The sequence below is a fragment of the Hydra vulgaris genome, chromosome 02, assembly GCF_038396675.1.
Source record: "Hydra vulgaris chromosome 02, alternate assembly HydraT2T_AEP".
In the NCBI taxonomy this organism is placed as follows: Eukaryota; Metazoa; Cnidaria; class Hydrozoa; order Anthoathecata; family Hydridae; genus Hydra; species Hydra vulgaris.
This window is the reverse complement of record NC_088921.1, coordinates 9,630,001-9,652,370: the sequence shown is the minus strand read 5'-3', so window position 1 is coordinate 9,652,370 and position 22,370 is coordinate 9,630,001. Positions and strand designations below refer to the sequence as shown.

The window sequence follows — 22,370 nt, the reverse complement described above, 5'->3', positions numbered from 1 at the left end:
AGTAAAACTAAGTATATTTTAAATGTCCGAAAAGTTTATACTTTGCATTTGTTCATAGCTACATTAGCTACTACAATGTTGCCTGGGCAAGTACTTACCAATAAAAACTAACCTTAGTCTATAAAAAACAAAAGCATGCCGCGTATTGACAAATGGGTATGCTAGTACTAAACAAATGATAATAGAACTGAGAGTTCTTAATATTTATGAATGAAACATCTATAGCATCCTTCAATTTACGTTTAAATTAAAAAATAATTGGATCCAAAAATATTCCATAATTACTTCCAACTTATTGATCATAAATACGAAACAAAACATTCTAAGCAGAACTACTATATTCCAGAAATGTCTTTGAGACAATCCAAATTCTCAATATCTAGAAAAGGAGCACAATTGCGAAACTCATTTCTCACAAATGAGTTTAAAACGATAAACGCTTTACAACATTTTAAATGCGTTGTAAAACAACAGCTACCTGATCTCCACATTGCTGAAACAATCTCTTATTTTTAAAAAACTTTTACGCGTCTTGAAACTTTTTCTTCATTTACACTATAGCTGGAAATATTTATAATTATATTTATAAAAATGCATTTAATTGTATTTACATTTATAAAGATACACTTGGCTATTTTAATTATACGAGCTTCATATATTTAATATGTTTAAGTATATATTTTTATTTATATGCTATAAATATTTTATAATTTGTATTTATCTTATATTTAATTGATATTGATTGTAAAACATAATTGAAATTAACGGGGTAAGATAATAACACCATCGTCTTCTGCTTGCTCCAGTCAATTTTTTACGTTAACAATTTTGTAAAAAATATAAAGTTGACAATAAAGATTATATATTTATCTATCTATTGATCTCAACATAATTGGAGTTGCCACACCGTGCAAGCTAGTTGCAACAAATGGTCCAGCTATTCTCTACAATTTTTATCTCGACCAAGGATGTTCCGATAAAGCAAGAAAAGATATCGCCAATACAATTTTTGGACTCTGCAATAAGGAATGGAATTGAAAGCGCTTTTTGACGAAAATGAAGCCAGAGAAAACGGAGGCTACTTAAAAAAAATTAATACCAGGCCATATTGTCGTTAAACAAGATGTTAAAGATTTCACTAAAGGATACTTACCCGTTGGTCTTCTTGTTCTAGAAGGAATGAAAAGACGTCTGCATATGTTTGTTATGGCTCTTGAGGGTAATTCCAATAGTAGTCAAAACTGACGCAGTCTACGCTCCTGCTGAGCATAAAAAAAGGGCAGCCTTGGTTCTTAAATCTGTGTGATTTAAGTTTGCTGAAGGAGTTTATGGTGGGATGTAGTAGGCTCATTAAAAATGACAGAAAAAACATTATCAAAATTGAAATCAATAACTTTCGATGAAACTCCACTTGCATTTCAATCCATTCCAATCCCAGTATGCGAAAGAACTATTCTTTCAAACAAAAAGAATACTGAAAAAGAAAATTTGGACGAGGTAGGCGCTCCAATGCCAGCGCGATGTGTTTATCAATTAATAATCTTATTGATTTAATATTTGAATTTAAATCAAACTGTATGATTCAAGGCCCTTTAGCAATCGAAGCTGCTGTACCAGGAGCTGATAAAACTTATCTCGTTAAAAAATAGCTTGATCGCGCTGACCAAAAGATAACGTTGTTATTCTTTGCACGTCGAACGCGTTCGTTAGTCAAATGTAAAAAAAGAATGTTTCAGAGCTATTACTCTTCATGAGCTTTGCAGGCGTAGTAGTGAAAACTATAAAAAAGCTTATAGCCTTGAAAATATAACCCATATGCATTTTGAAGAAGCTTAGTTATCCACCAAATTGGCTGAATAGGTGAATTCATTTCAGAAAATTCTAATAAGATGAACCTCGCGGTGGCTGGAGACCTAGGCCTGCTAAAACCAGTCTCACAAAGTTTAACTGTTAGTAGTGATACTTGGTATGAGCAAGTCTTCGCAAGACTCATCCCACGAAGGATTTGTGTCCGCGTGAGTAAGCGGGTTAACTATCCAGCAGAACAAGCAAAGATTTTGAAACTTTGCGAAACGCTACGCGCAGAAAACAAGCCAGTAGCCGTTATTCTTCAAGAAGCTAAGTTAAAAATTGTTAACTTTGAAAATCGTAGCAAAGAAGAAGCGTAATTTCCAGAAATCGCTGTTATGAGATCAACTATGGGTTGATCATATTGCAATGATCACTGGGTTCACTCGAGAAACCCTGTAAATTTTGCTAATTGGTCTGGAGTCATTCAAATCCTAATTAGCTTTCATCTGAGACAAAGCCTCTGCGCAAATAACTTAAAATTTTTAAAATCCCGTGATGAAGACTACGCCCCACAAGAGAGATTCGTTGAGAATATCTTGCTGATGTAATTTATTTGAAATATTATGTTGGTGTTAACAAAAAAGAGAGTGTATTTTAACTCTCTTAGAAGTAAAAAGTCGCTATGTTTATGCGCCCCGCCTAACCAAAGCAACCTCAGCAAAAACCGCTGAGGCCTTAACTTACATTTTAAAAAACAAAAAGAAGATTGTCGCAGCGGAATATTCGCGCCAGTTCTAGCCATTAGAAGCATTATTGGACCTGAATTTGCATAAGATTTGCGTCACTTTTAAAATCACTTAACATTAAACCCGAAAGAGGCCAACCTGCGCGCGATTTGGGCGATTAGATTGATACCACGGTTTTCTTCGCCATCAGATCGGAGAACATGCATAATAATCACATTTGGATAGATACTCTTCAAGATCTTGTCAATAATCACAACTCAAGTCCTTCTCGAGCCTTGAATTCAGCAAGGCGTTATACTTTACTTTCTGCTATTGGACCATCCGTAGAAAAATTATTGCAGTTAGCCGACTTAAGCCATGCAACAGCACTAAAAAAGCGTGACACTCATAACATCAAACATCAAGATAAGGTTCAACTACTTACATCTGCTTTGAAAAAAGCTCTAAAATTTGAAAAGATCTAAAATAGTTTTTTGCACCAGTAAAAAATACAGATATAAAACATTTTTTCACTCTTAAAAATATGATACTCATTGAACCCCGTATCTATTTTTTTTATCTCGGGTGAGTGGTCCCTACTTTGTAAAAAATTTTTCTCACCTGTAAAAAAAAGCTCTACTTAAAAAGTTTTGAAAAAGTGAAAAAAATAGCTTAAAAATAAAAAATATAAAATAAGACATTTTTTAAAATCGTTACCTTAGAACCTAATGGAGGAACAGGCAACATATCGTTGAACAGGCAACATATCGTTGCCTGTGAGAAAAACACAGTTTTTTTTAGATATACACCAACTCTGTCAAATGTTTAACTTTGACTTTCATTAATTGTCATTGAATATGCCAATCTGACAGGAAACTGAAAACTTTTTAGAACAAAAGGTAAATTAGAATCTGATGGAGTCAACTGAACTCGAGGAACAAATACCTGTTTACCACCAGAAACACATGGCAAAACCTCTGCATCAATATAATTATTTTGAAGAGCACAAACTTTCATTCGAGTGCCATTGCATAACCCAGCTTTGAGATCTATATTTCTAAGTAGGATAATTACACAACCAATTTTCAATTTTAAACAATGAGATGGCATACCTGAAGGAGTTAAGCTGTTCAAAGATTCAACAGGAAAGTTATTTCTTCCATTAAGGTCATCAGTATCAATTTGATCAGCACTTTGATAAATTTTGACCTCACCCGGCAGATTTAATGTTTATTGCTTAAAAACAAAATGTTACTTGACAAAAAAAAAAAAAAATGCAATGTATTAAAACCATATTGAAATAACATTGTAGTTTACCTTTTATAAATATTACCCGTAGACAAAATTATTCTTAGCTTAACTATTTTGAATTGGATTTCATGTCACAAACTGTAAGAATATGATCAATAAAGTAAATTTCAAATCTTGATAATATACTAAATTTAAACCATACCTCATCACTAGGCAAACTAAACTAAAGTAATGATGCAAGTCAGAAGAACGCGGTAGAACTAAAGAAATTATTATACAATTATAAGTTTAAAGATAAATTTTTTTTTTTTTTTTTTTTTTCAATTTTTATTTTAGGTGCCCCAAGAAGTCCTAACGGTCTTGTCACAGAGCACCGCGGAAGTGCATTTAACCAGGAAGTTCACGCCTCCTTCCTTACCGTGACGCGAAAATTTGTCCCACACGGCCGCGTGTGGGCACGCGGCCGTGGCGCAGTGGTTAGAGCGCTTGCTTTATAAGCAGAAGATCCAGGTTCGAAACGAGCTCTGGGATATAGGACAAAGGAGCTCTGGGAAATAGGACAAGTATATGTATTATAATTAATATCAGAGCTCCAGGTTATAACTCCTAGTAGCCTTATAGTTTTGTCAGGGTCGCTAAACCTTCATAATTAGCTAGGACTTCGATCACTTACTTATTTAATAAAGTAAGATATAAAGATAAATACATTTGTTTGAAACATATAACCCAAAATGTCATCAATGATTAGAATTTACACTTGATTATATATTTTGAACTACTAACATTGTACTCGGAGATGCCAAATATTAAATATTTATTTAAATTTTTGCCCCATTCATCCAGACTTTATTTAGACCGCCTCATGTTGTATAATATTATAGATTCTTTACTCATTTTCCTAAAATGTTTCTCCATTTATTAGGATTATTTATTTATTAGGTACCTCAGAATAATTTAATGTACCACGAGTTTTGTCGCAATTTGGTCAAATTTATGATTTTTCGTTCACTACAATGCTGCGTTTAACAGCTAGTGTGACAACACATTGCTGAAGAAGGACACGTGCAGTTTTCTTTTGGATACAGCTACACTACATGCGCATTTCCATCAGGTGCAGAGATTGTAAAAACTTTAAGGCTTGGAATATGTACTACATTAAATGTGTTAGAATGCACACATATTGATGGAGGTATGAGTTTCTGCATTGGTATATTGGCAGCTGCTTGCAGCTCTGCAATAACAAGCTCTGACTCTCTACTTTTGGTATGTCATCTGTGTTATCTAAAACATTTAAATTTTCAATTTAAAACATCATTATTAACTTGTGAGTATTTCGTATATTTGTAAATATTTACTAAATAATTATAAAATCAAAGGAAAAAAAAAAGGTTTTAAACAAACAAGTTGTTATATATTATATGCGACATACTGATTAGGAGATGCATTGCAACTAAAAATTTATCAGCTACAACCCGCCTCAGACCTTGCTTGAAAGACCGCGGGGAATACTGATCTGCGTGTAGAAAAGGATATATAAACTACGTTAAAAACGACACTACTACTTTTACTACTACTACTACTACTACTACTACTACTACTACTACTACTACTACTACTACTACTACTACTACTACTACTACTACTACTACTACTACTACTACTACTACTACTACTACTACTACTACTACTACTACTACTACTACTACTACCACTACTACTACTACTACTACTACTACTACTTAAATTTAAATGGAGATTTACGGACGTACTGCGCAGGTTTATGTCCGGAGTTTCAAGTCTAACTGTTAAGGGTTCGCTTGTGTGCGGTTGTTAACTATTTTGTTATCTCGTGTTCATAATAAGATTTTTAAAACTCGACAAAACACAGACCTAGAAAATTAAGGTTTATTACTTTCTTAATCTGTGTTATTTAAAGTACAAAATCTTACTTAAAATTGTGTAAATCAAATGGGCGTGTGTTTTATTGTTATGAAGTCTATGGTGATTCAAAATACTATTGTAATTTTAAACAAAGTATTGTGGACTTTGTTTAAAATTACAATAGATTGATTTTAAAAATACATCTTTTGCATTTGCTATCAAAGGGAGGTTGAGTTTAACAAGTATGCTTGTTTTTTAATATTAAAAGGTAATGAATTTTACATAATTTTAAGTTTTTTTAATTGTAATATATATATATATATATATATATATATATATATATATATATATATATATATATATATATATATATATATATATACATAATTTATGATCAAATTATTACAAGCAATATGTTGAATAATTAAAATTTAATTTTCTATTGCCGAAGTTGTTAGTCCTTGAACGTTTTGGCCTTGGCAGTGAACGTTTTGGCCTTGACCTTGAACCTTTTGGCCTTGGCCTTGAACTTTTTGGCCTTGGCATTCCAACTTCTTATTAAATTTAGAACTTTTGTTTATGTTTGAATTTTAAAAATTTTATTACAGTTGACTTTTTTCTTTACTTAAAAGCTTTAGAACTTTATTTTGTGTTTTATGCCATGGTTTAAATTTTCACTTTTGACATGCCATTTTGACTGGCCATTTTAGAACAATAATCGGAGGCTTGATTTTTTTAAAATGGAATTTATTACGTTTATATGTTAAGTCACATGATTTTATAATATTTTTTATTATTTAAAACATTTCAAAGTTTAAAATAGATTTAAACATTTGATTTTTTTCTTAAAATTAAAAACAAAATTTAAAAGTTATTTTGAATTAAAGTAGTTTTTATTATATTTGAATTATAATTTATTATAAAGTATTTGTTTTTTCTTATTTATATGGTTTCTATTCAACTTTCTATTTAAATCTTTACTTAAAAGTTGCAAGTAATGTATTTTTAATAGAGTTTTTAAAATAATTTTACCGAATAACATAAAAAAATAACATAAAAAATCAAGCACAAAAATCGAAACAAATGATACACAGAGAAATAAAAACTCATATATATAATTTCTAAACAAAATTCCATCTTATAAAATTATCATTTTTTATAGAAATTGTAAATAAATACTTGATTTGAATAGAGGAAAGACTATACTTGCTTTTTAAACATTTTAAACATTGTACTTTCTATATATGGTTGAAAGGAAGTTGAATCAAACTAATTGATGCAAAAAACCTTAAGGTTCTAGCTTTATTATAAAAAAAGACATAAGTGAGTAAAATTCATAAAAGTTACGTGTTTTTTGTCAAAAATCCAATGTTTTTTGTTGCGCTCTGGAATTGCTACCAGAAACTGATTTGACATCTATTAAAAATAGTTTTACATCTCAGATTCAAAAGCCATTTACCCAAAAAAAAATATCATTTTGAAAAGCATAGAAATTTTTTTTTTTTATAAACAAAATAGTTTTAAATAACCATCATGAACAAATCAATCATTATGATTTAATCAAAAAGAGTTTTTGTTAAAAAAACTATACTCAATGAAGCAATATTCAAAAATTAGAAATATTTATTTCAAAAATATTTCTGTGTCGCTACAATGTCGACCCCTGTCAAACATCTTTTGTTAGAGAGAATTGATAATGCGCCCTTATAGAGGTTGTATGTCTGATTTGTTGCTTGAAAATATGATGTTTCTTAAATGTAAAAAGAACTTATAGGCTATTTAGTGATAGTTAATGCTTATGACATATATTTAATGCTAACAACAAATAGCAACATTTTAATTATATGATGTTAATATTACTTGTTAGCATTTAGCGCAAAAATACATAAAAATGAAGAATTAAAAAATTTATTTTTTTATTTTTATGTAGTTTTGTTTTTGGGTTTCATATTATGGCTAAATATATTTTTTAACTGATTTCATCAAATTCTGTGCATAGCCTTGGTATAATTTCATAACATGTGTTTTTATTGTCATAGCACTTGCTCTCTGGAATTTTGTTAAGAAATATCCTATATGTTAGGCCAAAATTAAAATCTTTGGCATTAAATGTTTGCGTAGGTCTTAGCCTTGAAACTCTTGTTCTCGGCCTTGATCTTGAAACTCTTAGCCTTGTCCATGGCCTTGAAACTTTTGGCTTTAATCTTGGCCTTGACCTTGAAACATGTGACCTTAACCTTGTCCTTGTCCTTTTTATTTATGATCTTATTAACAACTCTGCTTATTGCCAATATAATTTTATTATTATTAACTAAATTTAATATTATTATCAAATAAAATTATTTTTATTTCTTATTTATTTATAAACTTTAAATAATATATAGTGTTATATATATATATATAAATATATATATATATATATATATATATATATATATATATATATATATATATATATACAATATATATATATATATATATATATATATATATATATATATATATATATATGTATATATATATACATATATAATATATATATATATATATATATATATATATATATATATTTATATATATATATATATATATATATATATATATATATATATATATATATATATATATATATATATATATATATATATATATATATATATCAGGCCTTGTTAAGAATATATATATATACATATATATATATATATATATATATATATATATATATATATATATATATATGTATATATATATACATATATAATATATATATATATATATATATATATATTTATATATATATATATATATATATATATATATATATATATATATATATATATATATATATATATATCAGGCCTTGTTAAGAAGCGTTACGCAGCTCGCATTTTGCTTGCGAAAAGGCGATTTACCTACGCGTTCAGCAGTTTTGCGTTACGCAAAAACTTATATCTTTTAGAATATTTTTAATTATCTTTTGATATCTTTATGTGACGTTTATTCTGAAAAAATAAAGTCGTAAAGCATTTAACCGCAATTGTAAACTAACAGATTTTTTGTTAAAGAAGTTTGTTTAATAATTTTTTGTTTAATAATTTTTTTTATTGTTGATAAAAATTTGTTAAAAAAAATAAAGTGTTTTAAGTTATCTTAAGGAATTAAATATATAAATTCCTTTTAAATGTAAAAAATATTTTTTGTCATAATAGTTTAAAAAATGCAGGATTTATTTTAATGTAAATATTTTATTAATAAGACATTTTGTTTATTGTTAATTCAATAACGTAAAGTTTTAACGACGTTCGTTTAATTTATGAAAATAAATTATGATCACGAATATGTTATCGGTAACTGATAAACAACAAAAAAAAACTCTTTATTGTTTAAAAATATTATTAAAAAGAGTTCACAATTTAAATAAGAAAAAATTTATTAACAGTTAATAAAATAATCAAAAACCAACTGTAAAATCATAAGAAAATAAACAAACATTATTTTACATTTCAAGAAAAGAATATTTTTTTCAAAATAAAATTTAGTTCATATTTGAAAAAAATAAAAAAAATGATTTATTAAATAAGAACTTAGATTTTATTTGTAACATTTGTTCTAGTGAGAAAAAAACTAACTGAATGTATGATTTTTAACGCGTTAATAAAATAATTTTAATTACAATGCGGTACTTGAAAAGACGCTAGTGACGCAATATAACTTCTAACGATCCAAAATATATTTGCTGAGTTGAGTTACTTAGAAATACGTTACGCGTTTTTGCTACGCAGTGAAATCTCGTAACATGGCCTGCTATATGTATATATATATATATATATATATATATATATATATATATATATATATATATATATATATATATATATTGTATATATATATATATATATATATATATATATATATATATATATATATATATATATATACAAAATATATATATGCGGTATTTTATTATATTATATGCGGTAGTGGTGTAGTGGTAAAAGCGCTCGCTTCATAAGCGAGAGGTTCCGAGTTCGATCCCCACCACGTCCCTGGTAGTACCGCGCTCAACTTGTTTCTCCGCGCAGCGGCCTTGTTCGTCAAGGTTCGTGTTTCGGAGTTATAGAGTTGAGAGAGGGTTATAACCACTATTAAGTAACCTCCTCATCTGTAGTGGCCTTCTCGGCCTTGAGGAGGTGAATAACAAAAAAAAAAAAAAAAAAAAAAATATATATATATATATGTGGATATATTGGTGGACCCTAATTTCGATGTCACCATGGGTAGTTTTGACGAAGCTGAATTATGCAAACTATTTGGCCTCTATATCTTATACACTATTGCCATAGAATATGGACTTAATACTACCGGTCTATATAGAGATGATGATCTTTGCTGCTTCTATAATATCAGTGGTCCTCAATCGGAAAAAATAAAGAAAAATCTAATAAAAGTTTTTAAAGATAATTTTAATCTTAACATCACTATGAGACCAAACTTAAAAATCGTAAATTTTTTAGATATCTCATTTAACCTTTCTAAGAACTCTTTTAAACCTCATAGGAAACCAGGAGATAATCCTTTAAACATTAACATTAATTCCAATCATTCACCAAGCATTGTTAAAACAATACCAAAAATGATCTCTAATCGCATCAGTAATATATCTTCAAGCAAAGAAGCTTTTGATAGAGCCGCACCATTTTATAATAACGCTCTCAGTTCTTGTGTATTCAAAGATAAGATCAATTTCATTCCAAATAATGAGTACAATTGATAAATGTTTCCCTAAAGGCCACAAATTTCACAAACTTTTTAATCAAAACAACTTAAAAGTTAGTTATAGCTGCCAAATATTGCCAAATTATTCCAAATATCAAGAGTATTATTGCTTCTCATAATAAAAAGATATTTAAATCTCATGAAAATACCAATTAATTATGCAATTGTTGACAAACTACCTTATGTCCACTCAATGGAAAATGCCCTACAAAAAATCTTATTTAAATTTGTAACGTAAAAACTCACCAAGAAGAAGAAGGATATTATTACATTGGGCTTACTGAGAAAACCTTCAAAGACAGATGGTATAAACGTAAAAACTCCTTTGTTAATGAAAGTAAGGCCAACTCCACTAAACTTTCAAAATTTTTGTGGGAATGCAAAAATAAAACTTTAGAACCTATATTAAAATGAAATATTCTCATTCAGGCGGAACCATTCAAACCTGGTGGTAAATTTTGCAATTTATGTATGATAGAAAAGTACCACATTATCACATGACCGTTAAATTTGCTTAACAAGCAAACCGAGCTTGCGTCAAAATGACGCCATGAAAATAAATTTTTAATTAAAATCTTTAATGTCATCAAAGCGGACAGACCTTAGCATTTTTTGTGTATAATCTTTGTCGTTACTTTTTTTGTTGTTGTTACATCTAATGATCGCTATTGCATGAAACTTTAAGTTATGTAATTGAAATATATATTAATAATTATTTAGTTTTCACTATATATATATGTATATATATATATATATATATATATATATATATATATATATATATATATATATATATATATATATATATATATATATATAAATATATATATATATATATATATATATGTTTTTCATTTAAGTAATTTTCATTCACATAACATACAATAACTAATAATAAAAAAACTCCCCCTAAAAAACTTTTTCTATTACAATTAAAAACAAAATATGCAATATTTATCAAATATTGTCTTTTATGTTAAAATAAAACATGATTAGGCATATAGATATTTATTTTACAAATTAGAGAATGATTTTAGAATCTCTGCTCCAAATTATTATTAAAAAAATCAAACATTGAAGTTATGATCGAGGGAAACATACTTAATATAAAATACTAACTTAACTCATTTTTGATTTTACATGTCTCTAAATGACTATGAATATTTTAATTCATAATTGCTATACTATCTTCAGAAATGTTAATTCTTAGAATGCTATCAAGAATAGGAAAAAAATTGAAGAATGTTCTAAGAATATTTTTAATTACTTAACTACTTTAATCATGAATTTTTCTTGTCTTCTTATTCTAAAATTATGCAATTACTCTATCTCATTCTAATGTTTTTGCTTTCTAATGTTTGTGCTGAAAGATCTTTCTGCAGTAGAAACTGTCACAGGTATTGTCATCAATGGCAATATTGATATGTTTACATCTGAAAGTTGCATTCTATAAAGCTGTATTTGATGAGCAGTATTTTGGCTAAATCCTTTGTTATAGTTGTTTCTATGATATCATTATTAGTAAAAATTATTGCATAAATTAATTAGGATAAAAAATTTTTTTGAGTTATCTGGGTTATTCTGTTGTAATAATTATAAAGAAATTTCTTTTAAAGTTTTAACTATATTTAAACAAGCTTTATAGTCAAAAAAAAAATTAAAATTTGATTAAGATTTGTAAATCTCTGCAGGGCCCCTCTGAGCTTCGGGACCTTGCAAGTTTGTGCTTTCTTTAGTTATGCTTTCTTTAGTTATGCTATTCTGAGGTTGTTTTTTTCTTTAATTGATAAATGTTCAGAAAAAAAAAATTTATAGGTTATCGCAGAAACTAATGAAATAATAAATTTTATTGTTTTAGCATCTTATATAACTATTAATTATAATAACTGATTAAAAGTTCAGTACAGATAAAGTTTTTAAATTTTAAGGGTTTTTTATGATGATTATTTTTATTGGTTTTGATTTGTGTAAAATAAATTTTACTTCATTTTTACAGCTACTTTTTATATTGATTTTCCTGCTTAAAATTTCTGTAAGTGTATTTTGTATAATAAATTTAGAGGACATTCAAAAGTACTAACATAACAGTAATGAAAATACATACCTATGTAATGACTGTTATCATAATTTCTGAGCTAAAGTTTTATAAAGATCATTCTTTTTGAAAAGTTTTGATTCACAAACATTACAAAATTGTTTTAAGTTTTTAACTGTGTATATATTAAAATTCTATCTGTAAAAACATTTATTACCTTACAATCAAACATAGTAAATCAACATTAAAGATAATTTTAAGGTTTTTCTGCTTAAATTGAGTTTTGTTGAATATTTCAAAAGATTGTTTTTACAAGTTGTTTTTCAATTTTTATATTTTCTCTAAAATCTATTTGCAATGTAAGATTATGACTAAGAATTTATTTAAAATAGTTTATTTATGTTATCAATTGATCTTTTATGAATTTATTTTTATAAAATTTTAAAATAAAAATTAGTATTTATTTGGAAAATAAAAAACGAATAAAGTTTATTTTTTAAACTTAATTACAAACAATTAAAACCAAAGTGTGATCATATGGAACTTTTTTTACTTAAATTTAATTTAATTCATAAAACACTTTCAAATTTATTTACATGTCTTTAATTGAGCTTTTATACACGCAAATAAAAAAATTTATTAATTCTGTTTTAATAAAAATTTTCATTTATTAGATAAAAAATGATGCTCATGCATTACTAGTTTTAATAATAATAATAAATTTTTTTGGTTCACAATTTTAAAAGTGTAAAAAAATTGTTGAAAATTTCACACTATTTGAGGCTTGGGCAAGAATGGCGTGCATTTGCATGCTGTAACATGTAGACCAAGCTTATAGTTTTTTTCTTTACAATTTGACCACAGCTGATTTGATATTTTAACAATTTCAATGAAATAAAAAAATCATTATGTTATGAATTTTAATCATTTTAATCATAAAACGACTTATAATAAGTATTTTGTGTAAATTTAAAGTTATATTTAAATTTTTGTGTTATGTGTTATTTAAATTTTTTTTAGTAGGCTTGTATTTTTTATGATAAGTTTAAAGGTTTGAAACTATTTTTCCAAGTCTTGCTGAAAATCTTTTAAAATATTATTTTTTTTAATTATTTTAAATTATGAGTAAGTTAAATTTAACCTTCCCATTGCAATGGAATATTTTAATTGCCTAATTTTTTTTGTTTTTATTTTTACTAAGAATTGTTTTAAAGTTTTTCTTTTTAAACTTACTAATCAATGCACAAAATGATTAAAAATTACTATATTAAAAAGACTAAGTTGTTTTTTTAAATATTTATGCAATTTAAAAATATTATATTTTTTCTTTTCAATAATTTAATTTCACTTTTTAATAAGTTAAATAAAATTTATTTTCTAGGGCTAGGTTTCCTTTTAAAGACCTCACATATACAAGGTAGACAGAATACTAACCTGTAACGGCTTGTAAATGAAAAAAAAAAAAAAACTACAATTAACTTTATTTTGTCGTATTTTAGCGCTTTTTTTCAAAGACATTTTTAGGACATTATAATTTTTCTCTAATATGATGCAAGTTTATAAATATCATTTTCTAAAGAGGAACTATCACCACAGACTTACGCATTGCACCTATACACTCCTATGCACATACAGCCTATTATATTGCCTAATAACTTTATTATGCAATATAATAGGCTGTATTTTTACTTATTATTTTAACTTTATTATAGAGATCGATATCTCTGTAATAACTTTATAATAGAGATCAGTATCTCTATAATAACTTTATTATACAGATCAGTATCTGCATAATAACTTTGTTATAGAGATGCTGATCTCTATAGTAACTTTATTATAAAGGTCAGTATCTCTATAATAACTTTATTATAAAAATCAGTATCTCTTCAATAACTTTATTATAAAAATCAGTATCTCTATAATAACCTCATTATAGAGATCAGTTTCTCTATAATAACTTTATTATAAAGATCAGTATCTCTGTAATAACTTTATTATAGAGATGCTGATCTCTATAATAACTTTATTATAGAGATCAGTATCTCTATAATAAGTTTTAAAATTTATTATAGAGATCAGTGGTTATGGTTTCAAGATTACGCTGATTCTGACTGTATTGATGCCATGAAATTTTATATAATGAGAGCACTGCCATATTAGAGACCCATCAAATGCCCACCTATTGCTTTTATTGACATTATATTAGAAACCATCCTAACCTACATCAACTATCAATTTTAGACAGATCACTTTTCACAATTGACAGGAATAACATGTATGGTCATGTCCTGTGCTAATTTTTTTTGGGAAAAATTGATGAGAAAATGAGAAAATAATTGACTAATTTTCAGAGTTTCTTTCTATGAATGATTTATTAGATTTAGATGACATATTTTTTATTTTCATGGGCCTCCGGAAAAATCAACGCAAGTTTTCAAATTTATGAATGCACTATCAAATTTACTTTAATTAATTCCACTGATTTTATTAGTTTCATGGACCTAACAATTATCAAAAAGTTATTCAATCAATTAACAAAGGGTTTAATAAAGCACTATGATATACACAATCACGAGCTTGTTTATAACAGATAAAAAAAAAAAAAAGAGTGAATTTTACCAATAGTTACAACATTTGGAAAAGTTGAAAAACTTATTAATAAAGTCATAAAAAAGCACTGAAATATTGTTGAACTGGATCTTAAAAATATATGACTAACTCCACCCGTTGCAAGAATTATTCAATTTCTTATTCAGGCGGCACATAAAAAAACATATATAAAAAATATTTACATTTTTGCAAGTAACAATTTTTGCGATTTCTTTTCCATTATCATATATTATTTAATAGTTGTTATGCCAGCGCTAGGGTTGAAAGAAGACTATTGTGTTTTGCTGATTTTTTTAGTTTTTTATTAAGGTATATTGATTACTGATTGTTTTGGGTTTATTAATATTAAAACTTTTTATTTGTTTTAATTGTCTTAAAAAGAATTTTATAACTATTTTTTGTTTCATATATTGTTTCACTTACTTGAGTTGTTTTAGTTTTAATTTAGTGTTTTTATTAGAATTTTTATTTATCGTGTTTTCATGTTTTCTTTTGGTGATTTAGTTAATGATTTGATTTAGTTATTTTTATTTATATTGTACAGTAGATCTACATATTCAATATTATATCATCAAAAAAATGCTGCTTAACAAATTTGGGTATGGTTGTGTTTTGGCTATTTGTAGTGAGTCTTTTTATTTGTAGTGAGTCTGTTCTCCTCTATTCTAATTATCTTCATTTTTCCTTAGGCGTTCACTGCTAGTGTGTGACCATTCGACAAGTTTATATGCCAAAGTTTTTAAATAAAACCACTTTTTTTTGAAAGAACTATCCAGAAAAAAGATTTAAAAAAACCGAGACACTTGTTGAAATAGAGAAAAAAGTTAAAAGATTTTAAATAGTGTTTTTTGACCATTTGCAAATTTATGGGAGCCACTGTGTCTTGTTTATTTGGTTATAATTTCTAAAAAATTGCACTTGGAAGTCTAAAATTTTAAATTTAACCTATGTACATAATGCACATTATAATTTGTAAAAATAATGAAAATCAGTGTCCCACAAAGTTTTCTTTAAGTCGGTTGAAATTTAATGAACTCAGAAAAAAGAAAGCATAAGAAAGTAGTTCTAATAAAATGTTCACATCAATCAATTTTAATGGCAACCAAGTTACTGTTCACATCAATCAATTTTAATGGCAATTAAGTAAACCATTGTAACTTTCTCCCGTAAGAATTATTATGTTAATTGAAATTTGTAACCAACAAAATTAGGTCTGGCAAGTTGCATAACAAAAATATTGATTAAAAAAAACACAGAAGAACATTTGGCTTTTTTAACTGAAATTAATTACAAGTTTTGAAAAATTTAATGAATCTTCTTCAATAATAAAGCTTTTTAAACTATTTCAATTGATCACATCAAGTGTTTTTAATGTTGTGTTCTGTTTGTAGTTTACTGTACATAAAACAGAGAAAGTTTCTGTGCTGTTTTTAGATATGTTGAAGGGTTAGGTGTTGTTAATCTAGATAAATTTGATGATGAAATTTAAGAGTCAATTATCAATAGATTATAAAACAGTACAGAACATTGCTCTTTTTTAAAGGTTATTTTTAGAAAATATTTTTTCTTCAGAGTATTTTAAACTACTTTTCCAGGAGGTTCACATGAAATAGAAACTGAAAACTGCCATATCTATTTCTATTTTTTAGCTTTTTTCTAAAAATTTTGAACCTTCAAAAAAGATGGGGTTCTAAACTTTATATTCTTTTGAATGCCAAAATATACTTGGATAAAATTTGAAACCTAGGTATAGTTTATGGTTGTATTCAAGATAAAGAAATTTTCTTGAAAAAAAATTAGTTTTTTCTTAATTAGGAGGGTATAGTGAGGATTTTTCATTATTAATCATGATTGTTTTGATGATCTATTTTATTTTATTTTTTTAAATTCTGATTCACTTCCAACAAGGCTGCAAGCAACCACTATTAAGTTAGGAGTAACTAGAAAAAAAGAATAGAGTTGTAGAGCAAAAAATAGATGAAAGACTTGAACAGTTGCAGGTTATATGAGTCAGGAAAACATGAAGATATGATAGAGTTCCAAAGAGTTAAAGTGCAGGGAAAAAAATTAGACAAACGAAGGTTTTTAGAGCATGCATGGAAAGATACAGTAAAAGAATGAAACTTTGCTGAATGACAAGTCAAGCATGAATGAGATTTGGTTAATTGAACCAGATATGATTGCTCCTTGAAACAGTGATCACAATAGTATTTGTAGAAAAGAGAAAGAGACACAACTTTATGATAATGGGAGAGAGACTCAAGCTTGGCAGATAAAGCAGGTCCAGTTATGTTTACAAGGGTTTTTAGACCTTTTTTAATAAAGAAAGAACATCATTATAAGAACCAGCCCAAATATTAGAACAATACAGGGGTGAATAAGAAATTTGTAGAGGTAGAGAATGGAATCAGGAGTAGGAAAATACAAACCCAATAAAGAGAAACAACTTTAGCTGATGCTAATTTAGCAGTCGATTGTATAAATGGTTTCCATGACAGGTCTGTAATGAATGATAATCCAAGAAAGAATGACCTGTTCTAAGCAATCAAAAAGGGAAGACTTTTTGTCAAGATTATATTATATAGTTGTGTCATCAGCAAATAGAGTCACTTTAGATGTTATGTTTTTAGGAAGATAATTAATGTAGAGAAGAAACAAAACAAGACCAAGGATAGAACCTCCAGGTACCCCAGAAAATACTGAAAATGAAGAGAGTGTTGGCCTTTAAAGTCCGCTTTAATAAGATGGTTAGATTTTAATTAGAAATAATTTAATCTCAAAAACTTTCCTAAATACACTGTAAAAAGTAAGCTTATTAAAAAGACCAGCATGGCAAACTTTATTGAGAGCCTTGAATATGTCAAGAGCAATAGCCCTAGCCTCTCCGCCTCCATCTAATAATCTTTCAATCACATCAGTTAGCTAGTCAGCCTTAGAGTGAGAAGATCGAAAATCCTATTGATTGCTGACAGTAAGTTGTTTGACTCAAGATGGGATGTTAAAAATTTGTTGATCAAAGACTCAAAGACCTTGCTAATAACAGATAAAAGATTGATTGGATGATAGTTAGAAAAGTCAGAATGTTCTCCAGAGTTCTCAAGGAATAAAAGTAAGTTTCCTGAAGTTACTGGAAATGAAGAAGAGTGTTGGCCTTTTAAGATCACTTTAATAAGATGGTTAGAAAGAAATAATTTAAACTCAAAAACTTTCCTAAATACACCATAAAGAGCAAGGTTATGGAAAAGACCAGCATGCCAAACTTTGTTGGGAGCCTTAGATATGCCAAGAGCAAAAGCCCTAGCCTCTCCGCCTCCATCTAATGCACAATAGAATCTTTCGCAGCAGTTAGCAAATCAGCCTTAGAGCGAGTGGATTGAAAACCCTGATTGTCTAATTTGATTGTCTGACAGTAAGTTATTTGACTCAAGATAGGATATTATTTGACTCAAGATAGAAATTTATTAATCAAAGAAAAAAAGACCTTGCTAATAACAGATAAAATATTGATTGTTGATAGTTAAAAGGGTCAGAATGTTCTCAAGAGTTTTTCATTTTCCAGCAGCAGGAAGCAGGCAGGAAAATAAGATTCAGTTAAGCACTTTTTAAATAGTTTTGAGAAAATTGAAGAGTGTTCTAAGGAACACTTGTGAAACTATGACATGAATGTTGTCTGAACCACAAGCAGTAGAGAAGTTCAATTGAGAAATGACTTAAGTAAAATTATTTTTATCTTTTTAACTTGATTTATCCAGGAAGTTTCCCCAGCTTGACTGATAGCTTTACCTAGAGATGCATAAAAACTTTATGCATCTCTAGGTAAAGGTGTTTTTTCCACCCAAAAAAAGGTGTTTTTTTTGTGTGAAAAAAGTTTTAGATCCTTTTAGTGTTTTTGTTTACTTACTTTTAACTTTTTTTAAATGTTTCCAACTTATTTAAAATATTTCTATTTAGTTTTGTTTAAGTATTTTATATTGTATACAAGATTATATTAAAATTAATCTATTTTTATTAAAGTGTGAACAGAGCAAACAAAAGAGTTAAATTACTAATTTTTTTTTATTGCTAAAATATTTAACTAGTTATTTGTTCTTTTCAAAATTTGAATTCAAAAATTGATAAAATCAGTTTATAAGTTTTTTATTTAAAACTCATCTACAGAAGAATCTTATTCAGATGTTTCAGATTTCATCTGAAACATTTATAGATTTATGAGATTTATCTGAAATACTTATTGGTTCTTTAATCATAATTGGTTGTTGTGTTGCGCACATATTCATTGCTTCAAGTTTTAATATTTACGATACAAACACTAGTTTTGCTGCTTTTTCATTTTATAATCTGTTTCTTTTGGCACTGTGAATATTTGCATAACTGCTAAAACTTCTTTTGCGAGCAGCACTTGTAGCAGGAAGCTGAAGAATTTTTGCTGCTGCTTTTGATAGTTCTGTAGATAAATATAATCCCTTCCAACGGTTTGGACCAAACATTAGGTCAATAGCTGTCCGTATAAAAGTTTTCATAAAACTCCTCCTTTACATTTGTAATCAGCCTTCAAAATGTCTATTTATTAGGTGAGTTTACTGCAATTGAGTTTATTCATAAAATTACTTCACATGCATCAATCTGTTAAAAAATTTAGATATTGTGTTAATGGTTTTACTTGGTTTAATAAAAAAGTTACTAATAATTTAATCTTTTGTTCCCCAATTAAATACCTTCTTTGATATTTGGGCTCAAGTAGATTAGCAGCCATATGAATTTTTGTTAAGCAAAATTTTTTTCTTTAAGAAATAGATCTTTCGTTTTTACTTTTTTTGTTAAAGGACTGCCTAGTATGTTTTGATTAAAATTATTAAAGATTTTAACTATAGACGACAACATTGGGCTGTCAGCGTCTGTTTTCTTGATTGCATCAACTATTGGTGCTAGCAACTTTAAAAATCCTTGAACCTTTTCACAAAAAATATCTAATAACAAGTTATTTTTTGTTGTAGAATTCAAAACACATCGCTCAGAGATGGCCAAAGATTTTAAAGGCTGTATATTTTTCTGTAAACTATCAAGACATGTGTGAGAGTTTTTGATTTCCTTTACAATATCTATTGTTTGTGACATTAACACACAAAGAGTAGGCATTTTTATAAAATCATTAAAAAGCAAATTGAGACTATGAGATATACATCCATAGCAATTAAGAAGAGGATAGCTGTTTTTTAATAGCTTCCATGCCCTTTACATGTTTTTCTGCATTGTCTGTTACTATTCCGAAGACTTTTTTAGGAATAATTTCCTTTAATACCCTTTACCCTGTTCAGTTATAAAATTAGAAAAAGTTTTGAATGTGAAGTTAAGAGTTGGGAGAGAGTTTAAAACAATTTAAAAAAAAAAAATTATTTATCATATATTCTTAAAAACAAATATACATTTATGTAAACTTTACAAGGCAGTGATTTCCATAAAATAGGCAATGATGAAGCCAATGTCAACACAAAGTTGATAACTGCTTCATCTCTGCAAAATGTAAAAAGTTTTAATTTTTATATTATTTGCATAAATAATACATTAGTATTTTTGTTTAAATTTATTTATTTAATACTCACCTAATATTACTCCATCACACAGTCCTACAGAATCTGCTATGGCAATTATTTAACATTGCTTGATATTCTATTGAATTCTTTATCCAAAAGTTTGTTGACAATTCAAACCTTGATGGAAGCTGATAAGCTGGGCGTAAGTTATTTAAAAAAGTTTTCCAGTAATTATTATCAACTAAACTCATGGGTGACCCACTTGCGTAAATAGATAGATGTGCATCATATGATATTATTAATCTGAGATAAACAATTAAAAACTACTATGCAAAAAAAAAAAAAAAAAAATTGATACCTTTTCACATTGTTTCATGCTATCAAACATTCAACAGGATTTACCACTTTTAGAAATTGGTTCTGAATGTTTTAAAGGGTCTGAAATAATGTTTGTGACATTTGTACTATTACAATGCTTACATGAAATAAAGTTTTTAAATTTGCATGTTTACTTTGTGTTGTTTCCATCATGATTTCTTTTGACATGACTGTGTCATTTAAAAATTTGTATTTGACTTCAACTGGAGATTTTCTATATTTCTTAATATGCTTGGCAGTTCATGTTTCACTTTTTGACATAGCGTCATTGCAAAAAGAACATTGAACTCTTTCCATTTTGCTTACTAGGCTTGCTGGTTTAATTAAAATGCTCACATATGTTTTCTTTCTACCCCCAGTGTGTGTGTAGCCAGTGTGTGTCACAGACTATTCTATTCATATTACTCATTATTATGTTCCATTCAAACAACTAAATTATGTGAATAATTTGATTAGAAATCTGCTTAATTAATGCTTACAATACTTTATAATGTCTATATTCTAAAATAATTTCATAATTCAGTTCTATTATTAAAAAAAAGTAATTATATTATTTCTATTACTCAAATTGACTTTATTATAATTTATGATAAACTGGTACATTAGGGTTTTCAAAACAACAATATCATTATTACTTTTATGTTCAAAACATATACCATAAAAGTATAAAATTAAAAAATTAAAATACTACAACACTTATGCAATATTATTTATAACATGATTGAAAATACTATTTCCACGTTCTAAAATTAAATGTTGACAAATTTAATTTATTTGCAATTGCAGAAATAAAAATAAAAAATAAAAAGCATAGAATAAGATAGTAAAATTAAAAAAAAACATGAAAACTATGCAAAGTAATACTTTTAAATTTTGCAATGCAGTGTTATTTCATTTATAAATTAAATAAATTAAAAAAGTTCTCATTCATATTACAAATTACAAAAACTATTTTTCATTCATTCTGTTAAAAATGAAATCCATCTTCTTTTTGCAGACTCCATTTGAACCGACTTGTCTCTGGTTTTCTGTATTACAATATTTTAATTTTCTAAATTGATATTCTAACAAATTTTTTAGTTTAAACAAGTTATCAGGCGATTGATCATACAAATTTACTAAATTAAAACTTTGTTTCAACAGTAAGCAAACTAATAAAGCATTGACAAAAGCAATCAAAATAAAAATATTCTAATTTTTAATTTTCTGCTTTATTAGTTTACTTACTGTTGAAACATGGTTTTAATTTAGTAAAAGAAAAATTTTTATTACTTCTATTCCTTTTATATTTTTCCTAACTGAAAGTGTGCACACACACACATACACACGCAAACCATTCATTTTTACCTTCTTTAAAATCTAAACAGACTTAATAAATTAAAAGACAAAAAA

General features: G+C 27.1%; 2 protein-coding genes across 7 annotated transcripts in view; both read left to right on the top strand.

Moving 5' to 3' along the window:
* LOC136076723 (usherin-like) overlaps positions 1-22,370 on the top strand; it is a 765,758-nt gene that overhangs the window by 528,496 nt on the left and 214,892 nt on the right. The gene's annotated exons all lie outside the window — the stretch shown is intronic.
* The window catches only part of LOC136076719 (NACHT, LRR and PYD domains-containing protein 3-like), a 54,184-nt gene continuing 37,516 nt past the window's right edge, over positions 5,703-22,370 (top strand). For 4 of the 6 annotated variants that reach the window (XM_065790094.1, XM_065790093.1, XM_065790092.1 and 1 more), the window contains exon 1: positions 5,754-5,916. The gene's annotated coding sequence lies outside the window, so the exon portion shown is untranslated. Of the gene's footprint in view, positions 5,917-15,618; positions 15,695-22,370 lie in introns of those variants that run through there. The other 2 variants (XM_065790090.1, XM_065790091.1) reach the window with 2 other exon arrangements.